Source organism: Drosophila persimilis, unplaced genomic scaffold, assembly GCF_003286085.1.
Source record: "Drosophila persimilis strain 14011-0111.01,24,50 unplaced genomic scaffold, DperRS2 tig00001636-arrow-arrow-pilon, whole genome shotgun sequence".
In the NCBI taxonomy this organism is placed as follows: domain Eukaryota; kingdom Metazoa; phylum Arthropoda; class Insecta; order Diptera; family Drosophilidae; genus Drosophila; species Drosophila persimilis.
The window spans coordinates 15,987-33,831 of record NW_020825539.1 but is presented as its reverse complement, the minus strand read 5'-3'; the positions used below and the strand labels follow the sequence as shown (position 1 = coordinate 33,831).

Sequence of the window (17,845 nt, the reverse complement as noted above, 5' to 3'; positions counted from 1 at the left end):
TAATTATCAATTTATATAAAAGTATTAACCTGAAATCAGGTACAACATTGTACTTTTTAGGCTGTTGCATTAACCAATGTATGCCCATAGCTATGATGGACAATACATATTCGCAACGCGTGCATACTATGGTACATATGCACACAGATTTTATAAATCAATATTATTGTAATAATATCATCAATATGTATTTATATATTAATTGCTACACACATAGAACACAATGTTATATGTATAGCTACTACTAAATGAGTATATTGGCAATATAATTAATATAAACATATAATATATACAACTGAATATATTTTATTTTACAATTATGATTTTATAAAAACATATTTTGTTTGGTAAATTGGCAATATATAAATATTTTTGTTAACGGTAGAAACATACAATAATGATCCTTCCGCAGGTTCACCTACGGAAACCTTGTTACGACTTTTACTTCCTCTAAATAATCAAGTTCGGTCAACTTTTGCGAAACAACCGTAACACGCAAGGCGTCACAGTGATCACGTCCGGAGACCTCACTAAATAATTCAATCGGTAGTAGCGACGGGCGGTGTGTACAAAGGGCAGGGACGTAATCAATGCGAGTTAATGACTCACACTTACTGGGAATTCCAAGTTCATGTGAACAGTTTCAGTTCACAATCCCAAGCATGAAAGTGGTTCAGCGGTTTACCCGGACCTCTCGGTCTAGGAAATACACGTTGATACTTTCATTGTAGCGCGCGTGCAGCCCAGGACATCTAAGGGCATCACAGACCTGTTATTGCTCAATCTCATTATTGCTAGACGCAATTTGTCCATTTAAGAAGCTAGTGTCCTTATAATGGGACAAACCAACAGGTACGGCTCCACTTATATAAACACATTCAAACACAATAAACATTTTACTGCCACCATGAATGAAGGCTATATAAGCTTCAACACCATAATCCTGAAGATATCTATTTAATATATTTGAGTCTCGTTCGTTATCGGAATTAACCAGACAAATCACTCCACGAACTAAGAACGGCCATGCACCACCACCCATAGATTCGAGAAAGAGCTATCAATCTGTCTTACACACTTATGTTCGGACCTGGTAAGTTTTCCCGTGTTGAGTCAAATTAAGCCGCAGGCTCCACTCCTGGTGGTGCCCTTCCGTCAATTCCTTTAAGTTTCAGCTTTGCAACCATACTTCCCCCGGAGCCCAAAAGCTTTGGTTTCCCGGGAAGCGACTGAGAGAGCCATAAAAGTAGCTACACCCAATTGCTAGCTGGCATCGTTTATGGTTAGAACTAGGGCGGTATCTGATCGCCTTCGAACCTCTAACTTTCGTTCTTGATTAATGAAAACATCTTTGGCAAATGCTTTCGCTTAAGTTAGTCTTACGACGGTCCAAGAATTTCACCTCTCGCGTCGTAATACTAATGCCCCCAAACTGCTTCTATTAATCATTACCTCTTGATCTGAAAACCAATGAAAGCAGAACAGAGGTCTTATTTCATTATCCCATGCACAGAATATTCAGGCATTTGAAGCCTGCTTTAAGCACTCTAATTTGTTCAAAGTAATTGTACCGGCCCACAATAACACTCGATGAAGAGCACTAATGCAGGTTTTTAAATAGGAGGAATATATAAAAAAATACAAGTACTTAATTATATATAAGAACTCCACCGGTAATACGCTTACATACATAAAGGTATAGTAGTAACCACAATTGTAAGTTGTACTACCCGTATGAAGCACAAGTTCAACTACGAACGTTTTAACCGCAACAACTTTAATATACGCTATTGGAGCTGGAATTACCGCGGCTGCTGGCACCAGACTTGCCCTCCAATTGGTCCTTGTTAAAGGATTTAAAGTGTACTCATTCCAATTACAGGGCCTCGGATATGAGTCCTGTATTGTTATTTTTCGTCACTACCTCCCCGAGCTGGGAGTGGGTAATTTACGCGCCTGCTGCCTTCCTTAGATGTGGTAGCCGTTTCTCAGGCTCCCTCTCCGGAATCGAACCCTGATTCCCCGTTACCCGTTGCAACCATGGTAGTCCTAGATACTACCATCAAAAGTTGATAGGGCAGACATTTGAAAGATCTGTCGTCGGTACAAGACCATACGATCTGCATGTTATCTAGAGTTCAACCAATGTAACGATCTTACGATCGCTTGGTTTTAGCCTAATAAAAGCACACGTCCCATAAGGTCCGTGTTTTAATTGCATGTATTAGCTCTAGAATTACCACAGTTATCCAAGTAACTGTTAACGATCTAAGGAACCATAACTGATATAATGAGCCTTTTGCGGTTTCACTTTTAATTCGTGTGTACTTAGACATGCATGGCTTAATCTTTGAGACAAGCATATAACTACTGGCAGGATCAACCAGAATAATGTTTTCGTTTCGTGCGCATACGCTCACATATGTAAATATTTGACAACTCAATAATACTTTTGAATAAAAAAAAAAAATAAATAAATATTTTTTATCAACAGTTTATGAGAATTTGTTAAACGATTGTGGCCATTTTTATATAGCATTCACATTCGCCATTTTTCTCTATATAAATATATATATTTTATTATATACATTTTTTTTTCGTTCAAAAATATCTTTTTATTTGCACTTAATATATTATCACACGTATATAGGCTTAAACCAATATTAATTGTGTTTAAACTATGTATTTTAACAACAAATTTAAAATTTATCCAATTTCGTATGCGTTTTTTGTGATATACATTAAATAAAACCAAACACATGAGTTCATGTGGAATGGAATTTATATATTTTGGCAATATTTGAATTTGCATATAAATCGCTTTGATTATATATGCTGGTACATTGTTGAAATGGCACTCATACAATATTTAATCATATAAGACCATTTCCAAAAATTCACGATAATAATTCGAAACAGAAATGATATATACTAAATAGTATATATCTTGGTTAGTTTCACTATATTATCTTTATTAAGATCAATTTGAAAACAAATATCTCCTATTAAACACTACTTTGAGTATAATGACAACATATAATAATATTATATACAATACTGTACCAAATATTGTATACAATACCGATGGACATCAACTGTCCATCATGTATAGGTTTTCTGCCACGCTTTCCGCAAATCGGGTATTTTTGCTTTAGAGTGCCTCTTAACAATAGTTTCTTTTCGTATTTTAATAAAAAATACAATACTATCACTTCAAAATTATTCATATATATTAAGAAATATATATATATTCATATAAAATACACAGACATTGCCGGCTAAGTATATTCCCCATATCATATGAAATAAATTAATAATTTTTCATTATAAAATTTTCATATGAAATATACCATGCACGAGACTACCACTCCCTATATAGGTTTTATGCCACGCTTTCCGCAAATCGGGTATTTTTACTTGAGAGTGCCTCTTAACAATAGTTTCTTTTCGTATTTTAATAAAAAATACAATACTATCACTTCAAAATTATTCATATATACTAAGAAATATATATATATTCATATAAAACACACAGACATTGCCGGCTAAGTATATTCCCCATATCATATGAAATAAATTAATAATTTTTCATTATAAAATTTTCATATGAAATATACCATGCACGAGACTACCACTCCCTATATAGGTTTTATGCCACGCTTTCCGCAAATCGGGTATTTTTACTTGAGAGTGCCTCTTAACAATAGTTTCTTTTCGTATTTTAATAAAAAATACAATACTATCACTTCAAAATTATTCATATATACTAAGAAATATATATATATTCATATAAAACACACAGACATTGCCGGCTAAGTATATTCCCCATATCATATGAAATAAATTAATAATTTTTCATTATAAAATTTTCATATGAAATATACCATGCACGAGACTACCACTCCCTATATAGGTTTTCTGCCACGCTTTCCGCAAATCAGGGTATTTTTACTTGAGAGTGCCTCTTAACAATAGTTTCTTTTCGTATTTTAATACAAAATATTATACTATCACTTCAAAATTATTCATATATATTAAGAAAAATATATATACGCATATAAAATAAACAGACATTGCCGACTTAGTATGTTCCCCATATCATATGAAATTAAATTAATTATTTTTCATTACATTCATCATTCATTTACATGAAAGATATCATATCAGCTGGTATCTTTGCTTTAATTTCACATATACACGTAATATATCTATTTATATTAAATACATTTTTATATTTTCTATATTTATAATCGCATTATGATTATGCTATAATGTTATATTATATATGAGAAACATTCCCATATCCATATCCATATCCATATAAAACCTAATTCATAATCAAATCATGCTCATGTTATAATATAACATATAATATTATCACATTTTATATACCAAAGTATTTAATTCTTGCATTCATATCACATATCATTAAATTCCAATATTAGAAATACTTCCAAGTTCCACATACGATCACTCCATGCTTTTTGCATTCATATTATTTCATATATACATTCACATTTGCACATATGCATATACACTATGTTTCGTGTGTTTACATAATACAATTTTTATAAGTATCATTTCATATGTAATTAAGTATAACAAACTTATAATATAACATTATATTCATATTCAAGCCAACGTAATTTATATAGGATAAATAATTTATCCATATTTATATAAAATATATTCTTTTTAATATATATATATATATATATTACCATTTATAGGTATATATTCATATAAATATATAAAAATAATTTTCATATATAAAGAATAAATTTATATATATCGAATCATCAAGCAAAGGATAAGCTTCAGTGGATCGCAGTATGGCAGCTGCTCAACCACTTACAACACCTTGCCTGTTACAAAAGTCGTTTACAATTGATTCTAGGCTTTGTCATTGTATTAAATAATGTTTTTATATGCAACTAGCGCGGCATCAGGTGATCGATGATCCTCCCAATTTACTATGTTACAAATTACATTGGCATCACATCCATTGTCGTTTATAAAATAAATTATAAACTTTTAATGGTTTAGAAGCCATACAATGCAAATTGCCCCTTATTTATCATTGCAGTCCAGCACGGATACGACCTTAGAGGCGTTCAGGCATAATCCAACGGACGTAGCGTCATACCACTGTTCGCTCGAACAAGTATTGTGCCATTGGTCCGTACCTGCGGTTCCTCTCGTACTACGCAGGAATGCTGTCGCAACAACGTTTTGTCATTAGTAGGGTAAAACTAACCTGTCTCACGACGGTCTAAACCCAGCTCACGTTCCCTTGCATGGGTGAACAATCCAACGCTTGGTGAATTTTGCTTCACAATGATAGGAAGAGCCGACATCGAAGGATCAAAAAGCGACGTCGCTATGAACGCTTGGCCGCCACAAGCCAGTTATCCCTATGGTAACTTTTCTGACACCTCTTGTTAAAAACTCTTTAAACCAAAAGGATCGATAGGCCGAGCTTTTGCTGTCCCTGTGTGTACTGAACACCGAGATCAAGTCAGCATTTGCCCTTTTGCTCTATGTGTGGTTTCTGTCCGCACTGAGCTGGCCTTGGGACACCTCCGTTATTATTTGAGAGATGTACCGCCCCAGTCAAACTCCCTACCTGGCAATGTCCTTGAATTGGATCATACCTGAGTAATTGGAGTTATACCAAATTTTCAAATTGAAAATACATAAATGCATTTTCTCATTAAAGAATTTGTTTGCGATTATATAACAAACTCGTGATACTTTGATCAAGAAGCTTGCATCAAAACCCAATACCATAAGATATAATAAATATATCCGTATAATGGCTAGGAAATGATACACGTTCCATTTAATCAAGTAAGTAAGGAAACAATAAGAGTAGTGGTATTTCATTGTCGATACCAAACCGAAATCTAATATCTCCCACTTATGCTACACCTCTTATGTCTCCTTACACTGCCAGATTAGAGTCAAGCTCAAAAGGGTCTTCTTTCCCCGCTAATTATTCCAAGCCCGTTCCCTTGGCTGTGGTTTCGCTAGATAGTAGATAGGGACAGAATGAATCTGATCTCTCAGCTTTATTTTACGTGGCGGTTCCTCAGGGAGGGATTTCAACCACGGCGTCTAATGTTTATTTGCAGCTTAGCCTCGATTAGTGCGATATATTTACATATATCACGCCATCACGCACCACCGCTACATACGCAGGAACCTGGTACAATGCGCCAGTTAGCGCCCCTAAAAAGAAGCTATAGCTATGTACATAGCGACTCTTCTGGTACCAATTGAAAGTATCCTGGTCGGGCATACAATCCCCCTTGGTGAGGGGCGAGGTGTATCTAACACGTCTTCCGATCTATGGGTCTCGGCACCCGGTTGAGAGCGCAACTCCACGAGGAGCCTAGCGGCTCTCCCCGCGTAACGTTTGGGTATCAACCACAGCCACCACGATACTCCCACTAGGGGGCCGACCTCAATGTGCAGCCTTGGAACTGCACAACCCGTGGTACCGATCTTAAGGACTCAGCTCGATCCTCCCTTTTAGCCCCGACCGGCCTGGATAGGGAATCCACCCAGCCCGTGCGCCGCTTGCGCATTCAGCAGCTGTTGTCGCCTGGAGAACGCCAGTCCGGCGAACCTTTCGAGAGTCCGCATTCTCTCCTGAGAAGCCGTCACATCGGAGAAGGTCCAGTCGCCATCCGTGTACTGCACTCCAAGTCCATCGAGGTCTCGCAAGTCTGTATAGAGGGGACAAGCACATAGGAAGTGCTGCCAATCCTCGCGTTCTGCGCCGCATAGACATGCTGGCGTGTCGCTAAGGCTTCTTCCATGCAGAAATGCATTGAGCGATCCGTGGCCCGTCAGCAGGAACCCAGCGCGCAGCGTGAAGCCAAACCTTCGTTCGCTGTAGACGAAGCCTGCGTTCGGGATGAAGCGGTGCGTCACCCGTCCTGGGGAGTCACCATCATCCCATCTGCGTTGCCACTCGCACAACAGGTCTTCGTCTAGTCGCGCCATCTTCTGCTTCCAGCTAAGATTTGCCAAATCTTCGCCGTACAGCCAATCGCTCTCCTCCAGCGGGTAGTCACGCTTTAGTTTGAAGCTGATTGCCAGGCGTCTGGCAACCAGATCAAACGGGGGGGCTCCAGCTAGTACTTGCAGCGCCATGGTGGACACTGTTCGGCATACCGGTAGGCATCCAATCAGGACGATCCTTTGGCACGCAAGCAGATGCCTCCTGGCAACCACTTGCGTCGTCGTCACGACAGACCAAACCGAGGCACCAAATAGTGCACAGGGCACCATGAGTCCGGCATATATTGTCCGCTTTGCGCGGGGACTGAGTCCCCAGTCGACCCGCAGTACGCGCGACAATGCCCCTACGACTCCGGTCAGCTTATCACGCAAGCCCGTGATGTGCGGGAGAAAACTCAACCGCTCGCCGACCGTGATGCCTAGGTACCGATACTTGCACTTATATGGCAGGCTTGCTCCAGCAAACCGTACCATTGGCGGCCGTCTAAGTATGCCTTTGAGCAGCATGATCGCCGTCTTGCTAGTTGAAACGGCAACGCCGACTTCAACTCCCCAAGCGCCTACGATGGACATTAACTCACCTCCTTTTTGTTCGAGCTCTGATCGGGCATTCCCTTCGATGAGGAGGAGCAAGTCGTCAGCATACGCGCTGAGCGCACCAAGGGGCTCTAAGCGCTGGAGCAACACGTCCATTAAGATGTTCCATATAAATGGACCACTTATGGACCCCTGCGGGCAACCTCTTGTCACCGGAACAGTGGCTACTCCATGCCTACTGACGATGCTCGCACTCCGGCCGGAGAAGAAACTTCGCCACAAGCTTGCTTCTCGGCATCCCAGCTCAAGGAGGCGGCGTAGTGCAGCATTCCACTCAACGTTGTCGAAGGCTCCCTTGAAATCCACGAAGACTCCGAGCACGTATTTCGACCGGCTGGCCGAAACAGTACTCACGACGTGTTTCCAAGCATCCTCCACACAACGTCCTTGGCGAAAGCCAAATTGCCATCTGCAGCCATCCGGAATGGTGTCCTTCAGACGATTCACCATGATGCCCTCAAGCACTTTGCCCAGCACTGGCAACAGACAGATACCCCGATATGAGGTAGGATCGGTCCGGTCCTTATCGGGTCCCTTCAGGAGTGGAACCACCCTGGGATGCTTCCATTCCGTTGGGAAATACCCTGTCTCCAGGCAGCGGGAATACATCGCTGTCATGTGCTGAGGGATGGCACGCCACAATGCCTTGCAAATGGCACCTGTGATGCCGTCCATGCCGGGAGAGCGTCTGCTCTTCAACCTGGCGACGCATGCATCAACCTCGAAAGCTTCGAGGGCCGGTGGAGCCTCGATCGGGATGGCAATGTGTGCATTCGTCTCCGCAACAGGAAAGAAGTTGCGAAGGAGCACACCCGCACAGTCGCGCCATGTTGCGACCAGCCTACCATCCGTTCGAAGGCATCCAATCTCCGTGCTCTTTTTGCGGCCTCGGCAAATCCTGTAGACGTGCCCCCATGGATCATCTCTGTTCTCTCCCACGAAGCGTCGCCAGTTGTCTTCCTTCGATCTCAGGATGAGCTTCTTGTACTGCGCTGAGGAGATCCTCAACGCGAGCACAAGTTCCTCTGCTGCGTCGGTCTCATGCCGACGAGCGTCCTGGAGCCTTCGCCTCAGTCTCCTGACCTCTCGGCGTTTGGAGTGTAGTTCGGCAGTCCACCAAACTACTTTTCTCGCGGCTCTCGGTGTGCTGCGTCCCAGCACTCTGTCGCACACACTGTGCACTACAGAGCGCAGTGCAGACACTTGGTTGTCCAACGGCGATTCGGCGATGTCTTCCGGTAATTCGGCAATCTCCCTTACCACTTCCTCCTCGAACAATCGCCAGCGCGCATTGGAAAGCTTCCATGACGGCACAGGAGCAATGGGCTCAACTGTGTCGTTCGGGTCAGTCGTCACCACAACATGGATCATGTTGTGATCGCTGGTGTCCCATTCCTTCACTTCCCAATCGTATGTGGCCCACATAGTCGCAGCTTGGTTGACGATTGTCACATCGATATCGCTTTGGCCTCTAGCGGTTATCGAATGTAAACACCCGACTGGCTTCATTGAGCACGCCGGCTCTCATCTCGGTTATCCACTCAGACAGCAGCTCACCCCGTGCATAGTTAGCTTGCCCCCGATTGTGTTCGGAGAGCTTGCTAAACCACGCTGGGGATACTGCGTTCGCGTCGAGCCCAAAGATGACAGGAGTGCGGCTGCCCAGCAGCAGCACCGCATCTAAGTACCTGAGGTACGGCGCCAAGTCGGTGTCGAATTGGCAGTACACGGAGCATAGGAAGATTGAGCCGAATCTTCCCGTAACTCTGACGCATACTCCAAAATCCGTGGTAAGGGTCTCCATTGGCATGCAGATGGCGTCCGGTTCGTCGACGATGATAGCAGCTTTTCCTCGGCGGTCCTGGAAAACTCGCATTCCAGAAGGAAGGCCGGTAATCCGCCCTGCTCCATCGACGTACGGCTCCTGGACCAGTGCGAACTGACGGCCAGAGCTGCGCATGATGGCTCCGAGTTCCATCACAGCCGCTCGGCCACGGCCACAATTAGCTTGGATGAAGCTAAACATTAATGTCTAGCTTGCACCCTCGCCAGTACCGCTCCGTAGATCGGGCACGCCGCTGACAGCATGGAATGTGCTGCAGGGTACCCCTTGAAGCGGCAGTTGCGGCAGTCCACGGGGTTGGGACACCGTGCAACGTTGTGGCCGTTCTGTCCACACCGGTGGCACACGTTCTCCTTTAGGCGACATTGCGACACCTTGTGGTCGAAGCCTGCACATCTGTGGCAGGCGTATGTTCTGACCAAGGAGCGGCAGCGGCATCTAAACCACTTGATGTATACGCATTCGCGCAACGCCTCCATGTGCCTTTGCGTCGACCTCTAGCGTCACGTTGATCGTGGCGCCGTCGGTGACCGACCAGGGTTTACTGCCCAGGTGAACCGACTTTTTGAACTCCGCGGCAGTCATGGTCTCCTCCAGGTTCTTTGTGAAGAGCTCCTCCATGAACTCTTCCGGTGTTATGGACGTGTCCACGTCGTACACCACGACCTGAGGCTTGGTCTCCGGCCTCTTCTTGACCTCCAATCCCGCTTCGGTGAATTTGCTGCTGGCCACTACCTTCCTCAGTTCGCTCACTGAAGGGGTGCGAATAATCGCTCCTCCGCTCTTCAGCTCGCGAACCTCGTGGACGCGGACTCCAAGAGTCGGCACCACGGTCTTCTTAACACGCTCCACAAGCTCCTTGCTGGTCTCCTCCGGGTTTTTGCTCTTTATTAGAGCAGACCAGGTATCCCTAGGCTTTGGGATCGGTGCAGCGACGGCGCTCGGTGCGGGCAGGCCTGGGAAGGCTGTCGCATACGCAGCGGTTGTGACGGCAGTGGTGCCCGAGTGGGCAGCAGCAGCGGGTCTCGGTGGAGGCGGCATCCTTGCCCTCTCCTCCAGGCGCACCTTTTCCCCAGCCAGGGCCATGACCAACTCGTCGTACCGGTTGGTCGCGACGAGGATTTCCATTGAGGCCTCGGGCGGCATCAGCCCCTTAAGTACAGCCTTGCTCACCGCCATCCTTATCGCAGACATTTCTGCGATGATGGCCGAGTAGCCTGCCGCGACAATGTCAGTTGCCGGGCATGTGGCAGCGGTGGTGGCAGCGGTGGTGGCAGCGGTGGCGGCAGCGGTGGCGGCAGCGGTGGCGGCAGCGGCGGCAGAAGTACTGGCAGCGGTGGTGGCAGCGGCAGCGGCAGAGGTGGATGGAGCCTGCTCAAAGGGGAGCGACGTTGGCGGCGATCTCTCGGCTGGGATCGGCCGCTCTCCAGCTAGCCCAATCCCAAGCCCGATCTTTTTGGCTCCCTGTTTGGCGGCTGAGGACTTCGGCCGACCCCGCCTGCGGGCGGGAACGCTCGACGACGAGCTCGCCCCTACACTAGCCACGCTAGTGTCGCTGGCGTCGGCCTCCGTCTCTATTTCCATAGCCCGGCGGGTTGTGGCTACCTCTATTGGCGTGACTCAACTAACCGGCACTTAGTGGAGACTCGAACCAACGTCTCAGCGGAGACACGAACCGAACGCTTCGAACTCGAGCCAAAGCTTCGAACCAAAGCTTCGAACTCGAACGTGCTGTCGAACTATTCCGACTTGTTGTCGAACTATTCGCACTTGTTTACGAACTAGGGTTCCGCACGTGGTTGTTTTAGCGTTTATTTTGCAAATATTAATTTGCAAATATCTGCTTTGTTCTTTCACCAAATTAACACCCGATTTCACTCACGAACAGCGCGTGATCTCGCGGCAATTTTGATGTATTTTCCACTTGGAAAAATCACTTTTTACTTTATTCGAACGACGGTATAGCGGACCGCTTGAAAAACACGTCTGCTTCGAATGGCAGTCAAAAAGCAACTGAGTAGATAGGGACAGTAGGAATCTCGTTAATCCATTCATGCGCGTCACTAATTAGATGACGAGGCATTTGGCTATTTTTTTTTTTTTTTTTTTTGATCGCTGAGGAAGGAAAATCTTCAAAGATACTAGTGGAGGCCAAACCCCACTAGCATGCACGATTCATGATTGCGAAGTAATCACGCATACGTACTAAAAACCCACCTCAAGTTTTACAACCACGATGTTTATACCTAATTTCACATTATGCCTAGGTAGCAAGCGTCTTCTCTCCAACATAGTGTATAGGCTAAGTCCAATCTCGAGTGTAACCTGCGAGATACATGAACTGTCTGAAGCAATATAGTCCGCCTGTTACCACTCTGGCGCTAATGACATTGCTGTCACCGGATGAGATGAGACCCTTTGCTATCAATCTTCTAACGGATTGATTGCTCCAGATCCCACGCCAGTTTAACGTCGCGGATAGGACTTCGACGTTGCCCGACACTCCGAATTCTCTCCGCAGTGCAGATATAACTTCCGGTCTTTTATATTTCTCAACTTTGCGATGGTGTACATCGTCGAGAAACAGTCCATCCGTTATAATCTGCGCATCAATCACGCAAGCGTGATTGTCACGGATACACACCAGGTCTGGTTTACTTACCGAGGTTTCCAGCTGCAAACTTGGTTCGACGTGTACTGTGTGGCCCTTCTCCTCAAGAATCCTCTTAAGGTTATTGACTACACAGTTATGTCTTGCTACCCGCCTCCCATGCGTACGGTAACAATTCTGCAGGATGTGGTTTGTTGTTTCGGGAGCATCACAACCTGCACGACATTGCCGTTCCAATTCATTTCTGCCCCTCGTGGTACGAGACCTCGATGGTAGGGCATTTATTCGCAGCTTGATACCGTTTCGGTAATCTTGACCTGTTAGCAAACGCGTGGGCTGACACACCCAGCCGTGTTGGGGACGAAAAAGTCCCGCTTCACGTAAGCCGCGACCATCAACAGACATATACAACCTGTTCGCCCAATACGTTTCGATCTCCGAACGCGATGTCAACTCATTCAGTCCAGCCAGAGTTCTACCCCGGGCCTTATTCAATTCGTCGGTAAGAAATGAGCTGGCCGCCTCGGATTGCGCGAGGTGGGCCCACTTAATATTGCTCAATCTTTTCATACGTAGCATTGGCGCTACCCAACGAACTGAAGGGATTCCGAGGCCCCCATAAATATGAGGAGCATGGAAGAATGCTGTTGACACGTCCAGAGGAAGCCCTAACCACTTCCTTACGGTCGAACGTACCAGTATGTCACACTTCCTCAGAACACCTATCATCACACTACCTAGGGTCAGCTTATGGTAAAGTTGTGGGATAAGAACTGTTCTGAGTGCGAACAATTTCTGTTGTGGTTTTAGGGGGGACCTTGTCAGCCTCAACAGCTTCGGACCTAGGTCGTCGGCTGGACTGTACCTGGTCCTCCCTTGTGCAGTGAATGTTATGCCTAAATACTTCCACTCGTCTGTGCGCTTCAATGCAGGACACGAGCGCGAACCGATACGGAAGGTCTCTGGGATGACCACAGTACACTTCTGTTTCGGTTGCCCCTTTATTCCAACTGTAAAACATTTATCCGAGTTAAGGGTAAGCCCGACTGAAGATAGAAAATCGACAGTCGTGTCTAGCATTGTTTGAAGGCCTAAACGAGTTTCCGCAAATAAGACAATATCATCTGCGAACGCGGCCGCGTTTGTTGTGTGATCACCGATTGTGGCACCAATCTCATTGGGGTAGGACCTAAGCAACTGATCGATGATCAAGTTGAATATTATGGGAGATAGCGGGTCACCCTGTCTGACACCTCGAGCAGGTATGAATTCCTCTGATCTCCATCCGTCCCCATTGAGCGTTGTGCCACAGACCTCGTACGAATTTTGTACGTAGTCAACGAACTCTTTAGGGGCACCATATGCAGTTAGAGTGGCGCTAACTGCTGCATGAGACACCGAGTCAAATGCTTTGCTTATATCTAAAGTTGCGATATAAAGTGATTTACAACGTTTATGGTGATCCCTTAAGATTAAGTCGACTATCGTCGTATTATCGGCACATCCGTCGGTTGGAAGGAAACCTCGCTGACGCGGATCCCAGTCGACTGATGAGGTCAACCGGGAAGCCAAAATGGCATTTAAAATCCTTACCATAACAGATTGTACCGTAATTGGACGAAAGTCTTGCGGTCGAGAAGCATTCCCCACCTTCGGAATGAAGATGGTTCGTGCCTGTCGGATGGAGACAGGCAACTTTCCGCACCAAAGTATCAGGTTCATTATGCGAAGCATAACTCCTGACGGAATACTCCTGACAGTTCTTGGAGTAATCCCATCAGGTCCTGGAGATTTCGTCAATGACACTCTGTGTACCCTTAGGTCCCCTAGGTCCCCCTTAAGAGAGTCATAGTTACTCCCGCCGTTGACCCGCGCTTACTTGAATTTCTTCACTTTGACATTCAGAGCACTGGGCAGAAATCACATTGTGTCAACACCCGCTAGGGCCATCACAATGCTTTGTTTTAATTAGACAGTCGGATTCCCCAAGTCCGTGCCAGTTCTGAATTGATTGTTAATTGATAATCGTTATAATTAATAAGAACTAACTGGTTTAACCCAATTAGTATTCTTAAAAATTTTAGCAAGAAAGTTCCACAATTGGCTACGTAACTAAACTATCCGGGGAACAAGTAACTACCATAAATGATAGAAACTCTATTTACCCAGAACGAGCACATAAACCATGTTATTGTTTCCCAATCAAGCCCGACTATCTCAATCTTCAGAGCCAATCCTTATCCCGAAGTTACGGATCTAATTTGCCGACTTCCCTTACCTACATTATTCTATCGACTAGAGACTCTTCACCTTGGAGACCAGCTGCGGATATTGGTACGGCCTGTTGAGAAGTTTGCGTGTCCCCACCATAAATTTTCAAGGTCCGAGGAGAAAATATCGACACAACAGTATATGTCATGCTCTTCTAGCCCATCTACCATATCTCTCTGCGAAAGACTTCCATGGTAGTACGGCTATAAAACAGAAAAGAAAACTCTTCCGATATCTCTCGACGGCTTCTTTATGGTCGTTCCTGTTGCCAGGATGAGCACGAGGCCCATATTTAATAACAAACGGATACTCAACAGGTTACGGAATTGGAACCGTATTCCCTTTCGTTCAAAATTATTCAAGTATTTAAAAATCATAAAAGATTTGACAATATTACTCACTGATTTTTTACTTGAAAATTTTCGGCTTTCGCCTTGAACTTAGGACCGACTAACTCGTGATCAACCACTGTTCACACGAAACCCTTCTCCACTTCAGTCCTCCAAGGTCTCATTCGATTATTTGCTACTACCACCAAGATCTGTGCCAATGGCAGCTCCATGAAGGCTTACGCCAAACACTTCTACGCATACCATTGTACCTTCCTACTCACTAAAGTTTCAAAATTTATATCACAAGTAATATAAATCATCTACTTTAGCGGTAATGTATAGGTATACAACTTAAGCGCCATCCATTTTAAGGGCTAGTTGCTTCGGCAGGTGAGTTGTTACACACTCCTTAGCGGATTTCGACTTCCATGATCACCGTCCTGCTGTTTTAAGCAACCAACGCCTTTCATGGTTTCTGCATGAGTTGTTAATTTGGGCACCGTAACATTACGTTTGGTTCATCCCACAGCGCCAGTTCTGCTTACCAAAAGTGGCCCACTGGGCACATTATATCATAACCTTAAACTTCATATCAAGAAAGTTAAGGTTCTTACCCATTTAAAGTTTGAGAATAGGTTAAGATCGTTTCGACCCTAAGGCCTCTAATCATTCGCTTTACCAGATAAGATTATTTTATATAACATTAAAATGCACCAGCTATCCTGAGGGAAACTTCGGAAGGAACCAGCTACTAGATGGTTCGATTGGTCTTTCGCCCCTATACTCAATTCTGACAATCGATTTGCACGTCAGAACTGTTTCGGTCTTCCATCAGGGTTTCCCCTGACTTCAACCTGATCAAGTATAGTTCACCATCTTTCGGGTCACAGCATATATGCTCAAGGTACGTTCCAGTTAGAGGCATAAATAATATAAATATTATTATACATAACTATATAGAACGCCCCGGGATTGTGTTAATTATCTATAAATAGTTAAAAAACTAATCCCATTATTAGTCAAGTTAATTACGCTATTAGGTTTATCTCCCAATAACTTGCACATATGTTAGACTCCTTGGTCCGTGTTTCAAGACGGGTCCCGAAGGTATCCTGAATCTTTCGCATTGTTAATCATACAAATGCATATAATAAACACAAAAATCAATGATAATTATGCCATTATATAATTTCGAAAAATTAACGCACTGTATTAATTTTAATTTATCAACACTTTATCAAATTAATGACATTTATTCTATGTTAAAATGCAAGCATAATAATTTGAATAAACTATAAGTCATATTTATACCCGATACTCAAAATGAGTATTGGGGTATATTAGATTTGTGGTAAAAGTGGATGTGTGTAACGTCCAGAAGGAATCGTTTCCGACCCCATAAAGTATATATATTCTTGATCAGCATCAATAGCCGAGTCGATTGAGCCATGTCTGTCTGTCCGTCTGTCCGTCTGTCCGTCTGTCCGTCCGTCCGTCTGTCCGTCTGTCCGTCCCCTTCAGCGCCTAATGCTCAAAGACTATAAGAGCTAGAGCAACGATGTTTTGGATCCAGACTTCTGTGATATGTCACTGCTACAAAAATATTTCAAAACTTTGCCCCGCCCACTTCCGCCCCCACAAAGGGCGAAAATCTGTGGCATCCACAATTTTAAAGATACGAGAAAACAAAAAACGCAGAATCGTAGAGAATGACCATATCTTTTAGACTGCAGAATCTGAATTGGATCGTATTACTATTATAGCCAGCATCAAGAAAACAATTTCATTTTTTCTCGCCCTGTCTCTCTCTAACACACAGGTAGCATAGGCGGCTTTGCTTAGAGTAAAACATTAGCGCCTAGATCTCAGAGACTATAAAAGCTAGAGCAACCAAATTTGGTATCCACACTCCTAATATATCAGACCGAGACGAGTTTGTTTCAAAATTTCGCCACACCCCCTTCCGCCCCCGCAAAGGATGCAAATCTGGGGATATTCACAAATCTCAAAGACTATTAACGCTAGAGTAACCAAATTTGGAATCCGCACTTCTCTTAGATCTCACTATAAAACGTGTATCTCAAAATTTCGCCCCACCCCCTTCCGCCCACACAAAGGACGAAAATCTGTTGCATCCACAATATTGCAGATTCGAGAAAACTAAAAACGGGGAATCATAGATAACGACCATATCTATCAGATTGCTGAATCTGGATCAGATCAGATAATTTTTGTAGCCAAAAGGAACAAATCAATTTGCATTGGCTACGCAGCGCCCGACGTCACGCTCAGACTGATTTTCTGTCTCTCTCGCACGCACTCTTTGTCGTGTCGTTTAATATTAGCGGCGCTGCCGGAGGAGAGCCATACTGACTTAGTATCGGGTATAACTGTAGAGTTGCGGTGTCCGCAGCAACTCACAACGTTCCCCCTCGTTTATGATAAATTTGTTATATGCTAATAGATTACAATGTCCTTATATGGAAAAAATGCACACTATTATTATAATATTGTTAAAATATTACAACTTTAATGATGAATTTTCCATAACGGATATTCAGGTTCATCGGGCTTAACCTCTAAGCAGTTTCACGTACTGTTTAACTCTCTATTCAGAGTTCTTTTCAACTTTCCTTCACGGTACTTGTTTACTATCGGTCTCATGGTTATATTTAGTTTTAGATGGAGTTTACCACCCACTTAGTGCTGCACTATCAAGCAACACGACTCTTTGGAAACATCATCTAGTAATCATTAACGTTATACGGGCCTGGCACCCTCTATGGGTAAATGGCCTCATTTAAGAAGGACTTAAATCGTTAATTTCTCATACTAGAATATTGACGCTCCATACACTGCATCTCACGTTTGCCATATAGACAAAGTGACTTAGTGCTGAACTGATTTCTTTTCGCTCGCCGCTACTAAGAAAATCCTGGTTAGTTTCTTTTCCTCCCCTAATTAATATGCTTAAATTCAGGGGGTAGTCCCATATGAGTTGAGGTTGTATATACGTATATTAAAATTTATAATGATAATTACACTATATTATTATATATAGAGCGTTCTCATAATGAAATCATTATAATATTCGTATTTTATAACGAATATCACGAAGAATATTAAATATTTATATTTACAACAAAATTTCCTTTCGAAACA

The 17,845-nt window shown here is 43.8% G+C and overlaps 1 non-coding gene and 1 pseudogene across 1 annotated transcript; both read right to left on the bottom strand.

Annotated features, from left to right (window-relative positions):
• Nucleotides 1-395: 395 nt before the first annotated feature.
• Nucleotides 396-2,390, bottom strand: LOC113567082. Its single transcript, XR_003409342.1, has one exon. It is a non-coding gene; the product is annotated as a small subunit ribosomal RNA (ribosomal RNA).
• A 9,061-nt stretch (nucleotides 2,391-11,451) lies between these two features.
• LOC113567080 lies at nucleotides 11,452-17,690 on the bottom strand (annotated as a pseudogene).
• Between the last annotated feature and the right edge of the window lie 155 nt (nucleotides 17,691-17,845).